The 10,437-nt window shown below is 58.0% G+C and overlaps 1 protein-coding gene across 24 annotated transcripts in view; it reads left to right on the top strand.

The window, feature by feature from the left end:
* The first annotated feature begins 349 nt into the window (after window positions 1-349).
* NCOR2 (nuclear receptor corepressor 2) overlaps window positions 350-10,437 on the top strand; it is a 224,278-nt gene continuing 214,190 nt past the window's right edge. For 14 of the 24 annotated variants that reach the window (XM_067015136.1, XM_067015135.1, XM_067015132.1 and 11 more), the window contains exon 1: window positions 351-527. The gene's annotated coding sequence lies outside the window, so the exon portion shown is untranslated. Of the gene's footprint in view, window positions 528-10,437 lie in introns of all 24 variants that reach the window. The other 10 variants (XM_067015111.1, XM_067015116.1, XM_067015113.1 and 7 more) reach the window with 1 other exon arrangement.

Raw genomic sequence — 10,437 nt, 5'->3', positions numbered from 1 at the left:
GCAGGCCCAGGGGTGGCGACGCGGGCCCTTTAAGGAGCCTGAGGGGGCCGGGCCGGGGCGCGTCTGTGCGGGCGGGGAGCCAGGAGCCGGGAGGCCGAGCCACCGCCTCCCGCGCTCCTGCCCCGCCCCCTCCTCCCCCTCCCGCTGCCGCCGCCGCCGCCGCCGCCGCCGCCGCCGCCACCGCCACCGCCGCCGCCGCCGCCGCCGCCACCGCCGCCGCCGCCGCCGCCGCCGCCGCCGCCGCCGCGGAGCGGAGCCGCGGGCAGGCCGGGCCGCACCGGAGCCCCGCGTCCGCCCGCGCCCCGCCCGAGCCGTGCGCCCGCGCTCTGCGCCCCGCGATGCGCGCCAAGTTGCGGACCAGGGACCCGGGGCTGGCGCCCTAGGAGGCGGCGGCGGGAGGATCGCGCCCCGGCTGGAGGCCGGGCCTGCTGCGCGCCCCCAGCCCGATCGGCACCGCCACTTGCCTGAGCGCCCGGGCAGCCCGAGCGCGGCCCGAGCTCGGGCGCCGCCGCCTCCACCTCCGCGAGGTGAGTTGGGGCCGGGGGTCCCCGCGGAGGGCCGGGGTGAGGCGCAGGGCGCGCTTCCGGGGGAATCGGGGAAGATCGGGCGGCGCACGCGGCGGAGTTGGCGGGGCCCCTGCACTCCCGAGTTGGCGCTCTCGGGGGTGGCCTGCTGGGGAGTGAGGCGCCTCGTAGACACTGCGGCCCGCGTGCGTGGAGGTGCCGGGGAACTTAGGGGAACTCCAGCTCCCCAGCGAGGGGGCGGGCAGGAGGGAAGTGGCGTGGGGGTGGGCGGGCGGGGGGCGCCCTGGAACTGCGTAGGGCAGCCTCCCACCGTGTGCCACAGCCCTGGGGGCATGGCCGCCATGCCCCTCCCTCCTCCCCAAGCGGCCTCGGACTTGGGGGGGTGACACTGCGCCTTATTTTCCAGCGGGCAGTGCGGCTTTGGAGAACCCCTGGAGATGGCACCCTCGGCTCTCCGGCCTGGCTGCTGCGGAAGGCACCTGGGGGGTTCCCGCCACCGGGGGGGTGTGTTGGCGGTGGCGCTCCTGGGCGAGGGACCGGAGGGCTCTGGGTGGGGGTCTCCGGGGAGAGGCACCCCTTGTTCCCCCCTCCCCCGTGGGCTGGTGTTCCTGGTGTCTGGGCCTGCCTCCCGCGGCTGGTGACGCCTCATTGGGCCGCCTCCTGGTCCCTCCCCCAGGCTGTGCGGATACTTGGGATGCCACTAGTTTGGGAAGTTGGAATTCGGAGCTGATCCCACTTGGGCTGGACCCGGAGGCCCCAGGCCCTGGTGCTGGGGGAGCACCCCCAGAGACTTGGAGGGGAGTGGGAGGGACCCGTGGGGCGCGCCTTCCCTACCCCCGGACGCTTGCAGGAAAAAGCCCGAGGGAGGGAGAGAGGGCTAGGCAGGCGGGCGGGCGGGAGAGTCACGCTGTACCTGTGAGCTGCTGTCGCCCGGGCCCAATTAGCGTGGGGCGCCCGGCGTTATTTTTACATTGTAGGTTTATTTTTTTGGAAGCGAGGGCCCTCCCGCCGCCTGTCGTGCGCTCCTGCCCTCCGAGGGTCTGGTGCGGGCAGCGGAGGCGGATCTGTTCTGTCGGCTCAGCCTCCTCCCTTCCTCCCCCTCCTCCTCCACCCCTGTTGGTGAGAACTGGTTTTATTATGATTTTTTTTTTTTTTCCCTTTTGCAGATTTGGAGGAAGGATGTGTGAGGGAGGCAGGGAGGAGGGAAGGGGAGAGGATCCCTGTGGAGTTCTGGGCTCGTTGGGTTGTGTTATCGGTGGCCTTGACTTTGCCCTTTTAAAACCAGATCTGGGTCCCCGCGGCTGCTTTGATAGAAGGGGCTCTCCGGGCCAGGAGTGAGCTGGGAGGGCGTCCCAGGGCATTGTTGTGTACCTCGTCGTGGGTGGCCTTTTTTTTTTTCTTTTCTTTTTTTTTTTTTTTTTCTTTTTTGGATTGGTGGGTGCGGGGAGAGCCGTCGGAGAAAGGAAGAGGTGTGAACTGGGATAGCTGAGCCATTCACAGCCGACTGTGCAACTCAGCGCCTTGGGTTGGAATCATACTTTTGCCAGTTTACTGCCAGTGTGACCCTGGACAAATTGCTCAACTTTTCTCTATGCCTCAGGCTTCTCGTCTGTAAAGTGGGGTAAAAATAGTACCGAGTTCAGAGGGTTGTTGTGAGAAGTGAGGTGGTCATACATAGAAGGTATTTGTATATGTGTTACTACAACCACTGTTGTTGTTATTATGATTCCTGGGTTCTAAAACTTGGCCTTTAATCCAATGGCCTGGACATTTTGTGAGAAGGGGCTGCCTTGCATTTTGCCTGGAGATCTGGTGAAGGCAAGGGGCCTTCTTTGCACCTCCCTTTGCTTTTCCCGGTGAGGACAGAGAAGGACAGGTGGCACCTTCAGCCCATTGAACAGATGCACAGACCGAGTCCGGCTGGCCCGGAGCCGGCGGTGAGCTGGGAAGCGGCGGCGGCGGTGGGGCGGCTGCCAGGGCATCCCGGGCGCTGTCTGGCTTCCCCGCGCCGGCTGCCTTGTCCCTGCTTGGAAACTTAACCACCGCCACCGCCGCCGCCGCCGCCGCCGCCGCCGGGTGCCCGGGGAGTCTGCGGTACCCAGACGTGGGGGCGGGAACGCAGCAGGCCCCGGCCCCGGCCTCTTCCCACCGAGCTATTTACGCTTGCTCCGGGATCAATACTATTGATAAATCCATGTAAATGGTAATGTGGCTGTCAGGCCCCGCTGAGGGATGGAGACCCCTCGTGGGGCTGCGCGCACCCCCTCCTTTCCTCAGCGAGGGTTTGGCGACGTGGGAAGGATTTATTTGGCATAATCCGTTCTTTTCGCCCAATTAATAATACTCATACCACCTCCTAAAGATTTCTGAGAGCTCTGCAAACACGAATTTAGCTGCGTGAAAGGCCCGAGCTGGGAAGGCTGGACTGTTGCCAGGGCATGGGGGCAGGAGGATTGGCCCGGCTGGTGCTTGCCCGCTGGCTGGCGTTGGAAAGAGGCCCCAGGAGTCCTGGCCCCCAGCGTCTTGACATTCAGGCTGGACGTGGAGGCTGCCTGGTCCGGATCCCCCCGCCCCACCCCCACACCGACTGCGAGTTGCAGCGGGGAGGTACCTTGTGCTGTGTTCCCACCCAGACCTGAGGCCTGTGGGTGGAGAAGTTGGAGGGGGCTCCCTTCTTAAGAAGCAGAGATGCACAGGCAGGAAAGCTGGGACTCTCACCGCTTCCTTCCAACAGCTCTGAGAACAGAAAGTCCCCCACATCAAATGCTGCCTCCGACAGTAGGGGGTTGAGAGCTTTTATTTGTGTGTGTTTTTCCCTCCTCCTCTGTTTCCTCTTCATCTCTCTAATGCCAACAGCAGCCTTCCCAGGTGACACCTCGGAGACTGGACTCCCTGCAAAGGGAACAGCTTGCAGGAACTGGTCATTCATGCCCCAGGCGCCCAGGAAAGAGGGCCAGGAGGGGACCTGAGCCTGGGCTGCTGCTTGGGGAGGGCCTAGCTGTCCAGGGTCAGGCCAGGGGTGTCATCTTAAAAGGCTTGTCCCATGGGTGGGTATATGGAGCCTCCAGGGAAGTGATCCTTGGAGCGGGGGAAGGGACTTTACAACCTGTCAAGTGAACTTCTGGCCTAGGAGCTGGAAAATACTATGTATAATGCAATAGTAATAACAGCCAACACATAGAAAGCACTTACTATGTGCCAGGATCTGCCCTCAACAGGAATAATCTACCCCTTTACTCTTCCTTACCATCCTGTGAAGTCAGGGCTATTATTATCCCATTTTATAGATGGTGAAATTGAAACACAGAGAGGTTGAATGACTTGCCCAAATTCACACACTTTGGATGTGGAACTAAGAACTAAGACCTGGGATTACTCATGGTCGCATTGGTGCAGCAAGAATGAACATACTGCAGACCTGCTCTGTGGAGCTGCCATAGAGGATAGGGAAAAAGAAATTATGTTTCTTATTTGAGCAGCACCTGCAGATCTTTGCCCCAGGGGGCTGGAGACTGAGAACTTGTTCTTTCCAGGATTTGGGGAGGGGCAGTGCCAGAGGCTGGTCTGAAGTTTCTTTGAAGTCTCCTTTTATCTTAAACATTCATGCAAATTTGGCATTCGCTCTGGAGATGGGGCTGTGTTTATTTTGAAATGAAAACATGGTTTTGAATTATTTAGCATGGCATATAACGGGACTCCAGAAAGCTGCATCAGATGAGTGCCTGTACGCTGGCGGGCAGCCCTGGGGTACTTTGTAGCTGGAGACCTTGAGAGAGCCTGGGGCGGATGACAGCTTTTTCCTATTTTCCAGATGAGGGCGCAGGTCAGAGGTGCCAGGCCAGCCCAAGGTCGCATGGTGGTGACTTTTGCTTATGATGATCAAAATCATCATCATTATCTTTCTTTTAGACCCGAAGTGAGGCTTTTCTGCCTGGGCACTTGCATACCACCATGCCCAGCTGGGCTCAGACTAGCCCTGGGGGAAGGAACTTTCGGTTTATAGATCCATAAAGAATCATCCTAAACCAACAGTAGAGGACAGTCTGGGAGTGTTTTGTCCAAGATCCGCACCTCTGATCATTTCAAGTTCTGGTGCGTTGAAGTCCCGGCTTAGCGATGTGTAAGCAGAGTGCCCTGGGCTGGTCCCTGCCCCTCTGAGAGTTTGGGTGCCCTGGTCTGTACACTGGGCACAGTGCCCACTGGGGGTAGGGGAGAGGATTAAGGGGCTGAAAGTGAGAGCGCTGGGTTTGATGTTCGGCCCTACAGTTTCAAGCTGTGTGACTCTGGACTGGTTACCTAACTTCTCTGAGCCTCAGTTTGCTCATCTCTAAGATGGGGATGATGATGTTGATGATGCTACTTCTGATTTTATTGTTGTGAGGACCCGATGGACGTCATGATATATCACAGGAGCTGTTGCTACTTTGCCCCCCACCAACCATTGGAGAGAAAAGGCTTCCCGCTGTAGAATTTATTGTTCACCCCAGGTCCTCTCTGACAGGCTGGTTGGACACAACCCTTTCCTCCCTCTAAAGGGCTGCTGGGAGGGATCCTCTCACAGCATAGTCTCTTCACCTGAGCCCCAGGCCTGGGCTTGTTGCTCTCTGGAGGCGGCAGGCTCCTCTCCTGTCGGGCTGGTTGGTGATTCACAGATGTGCCCCGCTCTCTCCCTGGGCCCTTGAAGGCTGAGGTTTTCCATTCCGCCTTTAACCCCCCAGTGCCTGTTAGGCACTGAACTTGGAGGGCTTGGGCAGCCTGGAAAGTGGGGGGAAGACTGATGGGGAGGACACAGGGAGCCTCCTGGGGGAGGGCCGAGTTTCCCCTTCACCTGGCAGCGGGGGGTGGGGATGCTTCCAGAAAGGGCTCCTTTGAAGTCTGACCTGATTCAAATCCTGCTTCCCTCAGTTAAAAACTCAGGGAAGTCTCTGAACTTCCGGCCTCAGTTTCCTTATCCTTAAGTGGGGGAGGGGTGGAAAACAACGCCCCCTCAGAGGACCGTCCATAGCTGCACTGCCCAGGCGCTCCCAGCGATGGTGGGAACTGTTCTAGATCTCTGCTGTCCCGTAGCCACTAGGTGTGTGTGGCTCTTGAGCGCTTGAAATGTGGCTAGCGCCAGTCGGAACTGGTAATTTTATTCCATGTTAATTAACTTAAATTTAAAGAGCCACATGTGGCTATGCCTGACGGCTACGCTGATGAGAAGGCCCAGGACTGGATGATGAAACAAGATTCTGTGTATGGGAGCAGGGCCTGGCTCTCAGCAGCTGAGTGTTTTCCTCCTCGTGTGTTTTTTCTCTGCTTGGCTCCACTGACCCCCCCCCTTCTGTGGTCCTGTTTCCCAGCAAAGCCTGAGGCTCTCCTGGGTGCTGGCCCAGGCTCCTCTGCTCTCCGTCCAGCCCCCCTTGCCCCCGTCCCTAATGTCCCCACCCCCTCCTGTCCCACCAGCCTCTGGGGCAGCTCTGACCAGGAGACCTTTCTGGGACGGTGTGAACGTTCCGGACCTGCCCCATCCGCCCAACACCTCGGCCACTCTCCACTCCTCCGGTGGCATTGAGCACCTGAAGTGATGCTAGTGCCATCTAGGATCCGAATGTTATTTGCTACTTGATTTTAATACGGTTAAAATGTGACTAGTGGGCACCGTCCCTCTTGGGCAGCTTGACCTTAGAGTCTTGCCTTCTCTGTTGACTCAGGGCCAAACGCCTGGATTCAGGCCACTGGGTGGATGTTCTCACCCTTTTTGGTCCTAGCAGGCCACCATCCCTGAGACTGGAGAGCTGGCTCAGTGGCCCCCGCTTCCTTCGCTGGCTGTCATTTCTCGAGCACAGGAGACGGCCCCAGGTCTGTGCAAAGTGCGGGCAGCTCCCACTGGGAGCTGAGCTCAGGTCCATGGGTCTTGGACTCAGGCTCAGAGGAATCCCGGTTCCTAGAGATGATGGTCCAGCCCCCCCTTGCCTGTTTCTGCACCTGCAGATACATCCGGAAGGCCTGCTTCCCATAGGGGCGGCCATGGTCCATAGGTTTTTCTGCTATGAATTAACACGTTATGGATGTCTTTCCATGTAGATAACAACTAGATTAACTTTTTTTTTTGGCGCGGGGGGAGGATAACGTTACTTTTATTTTTCATTTGAAAGATACAGAAAACCAAAAAGTAACGCACCGAAACCCTGCCACTTGCCTCGGGCTTCATAAAAACGTATTTTACTACAAGAAAAAGCACGGGCCTGTTAAAAAATTAAAACAGAGCCCAGAGGTGTCGAGGTAAGTCTCATTCCTGTTCCTGCCCTCCCATTTCTGTCCCCAAGGCAGATACACGTGGGAAAAGTCTCCTCTCAGAGATACTCTGGCCATATGTCCGCCTCACAGGGACTTGGATGTTTGTGCTCCGTTTAAAAACAAGCACACAAATGATATCACACCCTATTCACATCTTACTTTCCTCCTTTAAATTATAATACATCTTAGGAGTTTATTCTGGAATATATAGAGAGCAGGGGTTAGCAAACTACGGCCCACGGGCCAGATCCAGCCCACCTCCAGTTTTTAGATGGTGCGCAAGCTAAGAATGGTTTTTACATTTTTTGATGGTTGAAAAAAATAAAAAGAAGAAGAGTATTTTGTGACATGTGAAATTAAGTGAAATTCAAATTTCCGTGTCTGGACGTAAAGTTTTATTGGTACGCAGCCATATGCCCATTCATTCATGCGTAGTCTGTGGTGGTTTTCAGGCTGTAGCAGCAAAATTGAGGAGTTGTGACAGAGGCCGGAAGGCCTCCAAAGGCTAGAATATTGATTCTCCTGTCCTCTACCGAAGACATTTGCCGACCCCTGATAGAGAGCTCCCACAGTCCTTTTAACTTCAGCATAACCTTCCAGGCTTACGTCAAGGAAACTGGGGCCCTGATGGGTTTGAGTGTCACCCCAAGCAGGCCCGAAAACCCCTCCTTCTGCCTGGTTCACTGTTCTTGCTGAGTTAGGCTGATGCTGTTGGAGAATGCAGTAGGGCAGTGGTGATGGTTAAAGCAGATGACCTTTGGCACCATTTTTTTGGCCTCTTAGATGATGTTTGAGGCTCTAATCCCTTCTGTCCAGCGCCACAGATTTGCTGTAACACCTTCTGTGTGGTGATACCTAGTTTTCACAAATTTTTGCGAAGTCTCTTAGAATCCATCTTGTTTCCCTCTTTGCTTTTACCGTTAGGATGCTCGGAGCCAGGTTTGCAGCCTGCCTCCAGCAATCTGATCTGGTCTTTGTTTTGGTTTTACCGACTTCATCCTGATTTCAGATTGGTTCGTCCCTGATTTTTCTTTTTGTCTTTTGTCTTAAAAAATTATTAGTTAATTAATTAATGTTTGGCAACGTTGGGTCTTTGTTGCTGCACGTGGGCTTTCTCTAGTTGCGGCCAGCGGGGGCTACTCTTCATTGCGGTGCGCGGGCTTCTCATTGTGGTGGCTTCTCTTGTTGCAGAGCATGGGCTTTAGGCGCGTGGGCTTCAGTAGTCGTGGCGCGCGGGCTTCAGTAGTCGTGGCTCGCGGGCTCTAGAGCGCAGGCTCAGTAGTTGTGGCGCACGGGCTTAGTTGCTCTGCGGCATGTGGGAACGTCCCAGAACAGGGCTCGAACCCGTGTTCCCTGCATTGGCAGGCGGATTCTTAACCACTGCGCCACCAGGGAAGCCCCTTGCTCTCTGATTTTACCTTATCCTGTGCATTTCTGACAGTTGTCTCAGTTCTTGAGGGGTGGGCTGGAGCAGACAGGAGTAAAGAAGACGAAAACACTTGCGAGATGTTTCCAGGTTTGTTCCCCCTGAGTGCCTGCGGGGTGGTGGGTGGGTGGTCTCCTAACAGATGATTCTAGAAGGAAATCAAGGCCCCATGGAGTGTCTTAACCAAGGTCACACCCTGGGCAAGAACCAGGGTCTTTGGGTGTCCATCCTGGGTCAGACTTGGGAAGGTGACAGTGAGTGAGCTGGAAGGTGCAGGGTCCCTATTGGAGGCCCCGGGGCCCTTGGGAGCCACTTGGCCTGAGGGAGGACCCTGCAGTGGAGTAGGTGACGGGCTTACCACTCCTGGGTGGAGGGTCTCTCCTGTCTGTTCCACATCCGGGGCCCAGGGATCTTGGAACTGTTGGGGTGGCAGTGCTGCAGGCGTGTCCTCGTGGAGGGGCCTCTGGGCTCCGGTTCCAGCCTTGGTACTCTGCGGACGCTTTCCAGTGTTTCTGCTTTCCTTCTGTTGACCCTGGGATATTTCTCTGAGCTGGAAAGGAAGTGGGGGGAAAGGTAACCCACGGGTGGAATCAGATGAGACCAGCAACTGGCCGCCCACTGGAGGGCATGTGTGGGTGTGTCTCCCGGAGACTGGGGGCCCAGGCTCTCTGCCTCCTGTCTCTTGGGGTTGGCTTGGTTTTCGGTGACGCGTGTTTGTGTTTTAGGGCTTGTGAACGGAGCTCAAATGAGCCATGGGGCGGAGTCCGGTGTCTGTTGCCTCTTTCTGGCTGTGCGATGCAGCCTAGGACAAGTAATGGAGCCTCTGTGCAGAGCCTCTCAGTTTACTCACCAGTGAAATGGGGTGATGAATGACACGCGACCTCAGAGGGTCTGGTGAGGCACAGGGAGCCGAGGGGCCATTTGAGGCGTGAGTCCGTCCTTCAGGCCGTGTCTTAGTCCCCCTCCTTCCTGTCTGCGGCTCGTAAACCCTCGGAGCCCACCCTGGGGCCAGGCAGGTGGATCCAGCGGCCTCCTTCCCTTTGTCCCAAAGGGGCTTCAGGCCCGATCTGTCCCCAAACGGACCTGCGGTCCCCCCTCGCCCCCAGACCCCCCAAGCCTGGGCTTCCTCCCCGAGTGTGGGGCCGAGCCAGAGACCTGGGGGTCACCTCAGCTGCCCTCTCACCTGCCCAGCGCCTGCAGAAGCCTCCATCCTGCCCCCAGTCTGTTCTGTGCAGAGCTGCTGGGTAGACCCTGTGGGTGGGTGCCCTGACCTGACTCAGAGCCCCATGAGCCCTCAGGGCCTCCCGGCACTTCTTGCATGAAATCCAGGCCCTTCTCACTGCCTCCGAGGCCTGTCTGCCCCCGGCTTCTGCTGACCTCTGACCTCCCCTTGGCGGCCACCCCTGCAATAACTGTGTGCTATATTGGGGGGGGGGCGGGCTTCTGGCCAGGAGGTCAGGAGGGGGGTGGTGGGAGGGGAGTGGATTTTTCTTTGTGGCCCAGGGGGCCTCTCTGGGAGATGCTGGCAGTCAGAAGTCCCTGAGGCCAGGCCCGAGGGTGCACACAGCAGGGGGCCCCGTGGGGAGGGGGTGCCTCGGGGGACCCTGCTTGTCCTCACGCTGAACTCTGGTGCCCGCCGCAGACCCTCTGGGAGCATCGCCCAGTGCTGCTGTCTCCGTGGCCATGGCAACTGCCTGGCACCGAGGCCCTGCTCGTTAGGCTAATGAGGCGAGCCCGCTGGGCCGAGGTGGGGGGCCGGGGATGTGCTGCCCTGGGGCTCAGTGGGGCTTGTCCGCCGGGCCGCCGGGCCAGGAGCGGAGCGGGGGCCCTGGAGGGACGCTGCAGAGCCCAGCGGGAGTCAGGGGTCCCCAGGGTCCTGGGGGCTTGGGCCAGGTTTGCAGGGTGGGGTTCTGGTGGGAATTATGTGTGGTGGTGACTCCTGGGTGACTCCTGTGACCAGTTAAACTAGGGGAGGATGAAAGCGGGGGGAGAGACTGGGAGGTGCCCACTTTTCCCTGGCCCCTACCCCCACCGACGCCGTCTCCCACCCTCCTGAGTATTCCTAACCATTTTCACTTCTCCCCACTTCTGCCTTCTGCACCTCCATCTAGGCCCTCGTACTGGGTGGAATAGTCTCCCTTGCCCCAATTCATGTGTTTCCCAGAACCTGAGAAGGAGACCTTATTTGGAAATAAGGTCGCTGCAGAT

Source organism: Kogia breviceps, chromosome 15, assembly GCF_026419965.1.
Source record: "Kogia breviceps isolate mKogBre1 chromosome 15, mKogBre1 haplotype 1, whole genome shotgun sequence".
Lineage (NCBI taxonomy): Eukaryota > Metazoa > Chordata > Mammalia > Artiodactyla > Physeteridae > Kogia > Kogia breviceps.
The sequence above is the reverse complement of the archived record's forward strand: the minus strand, read 5'-3'. Positions and strand labels throughout refer to the sequence as shown.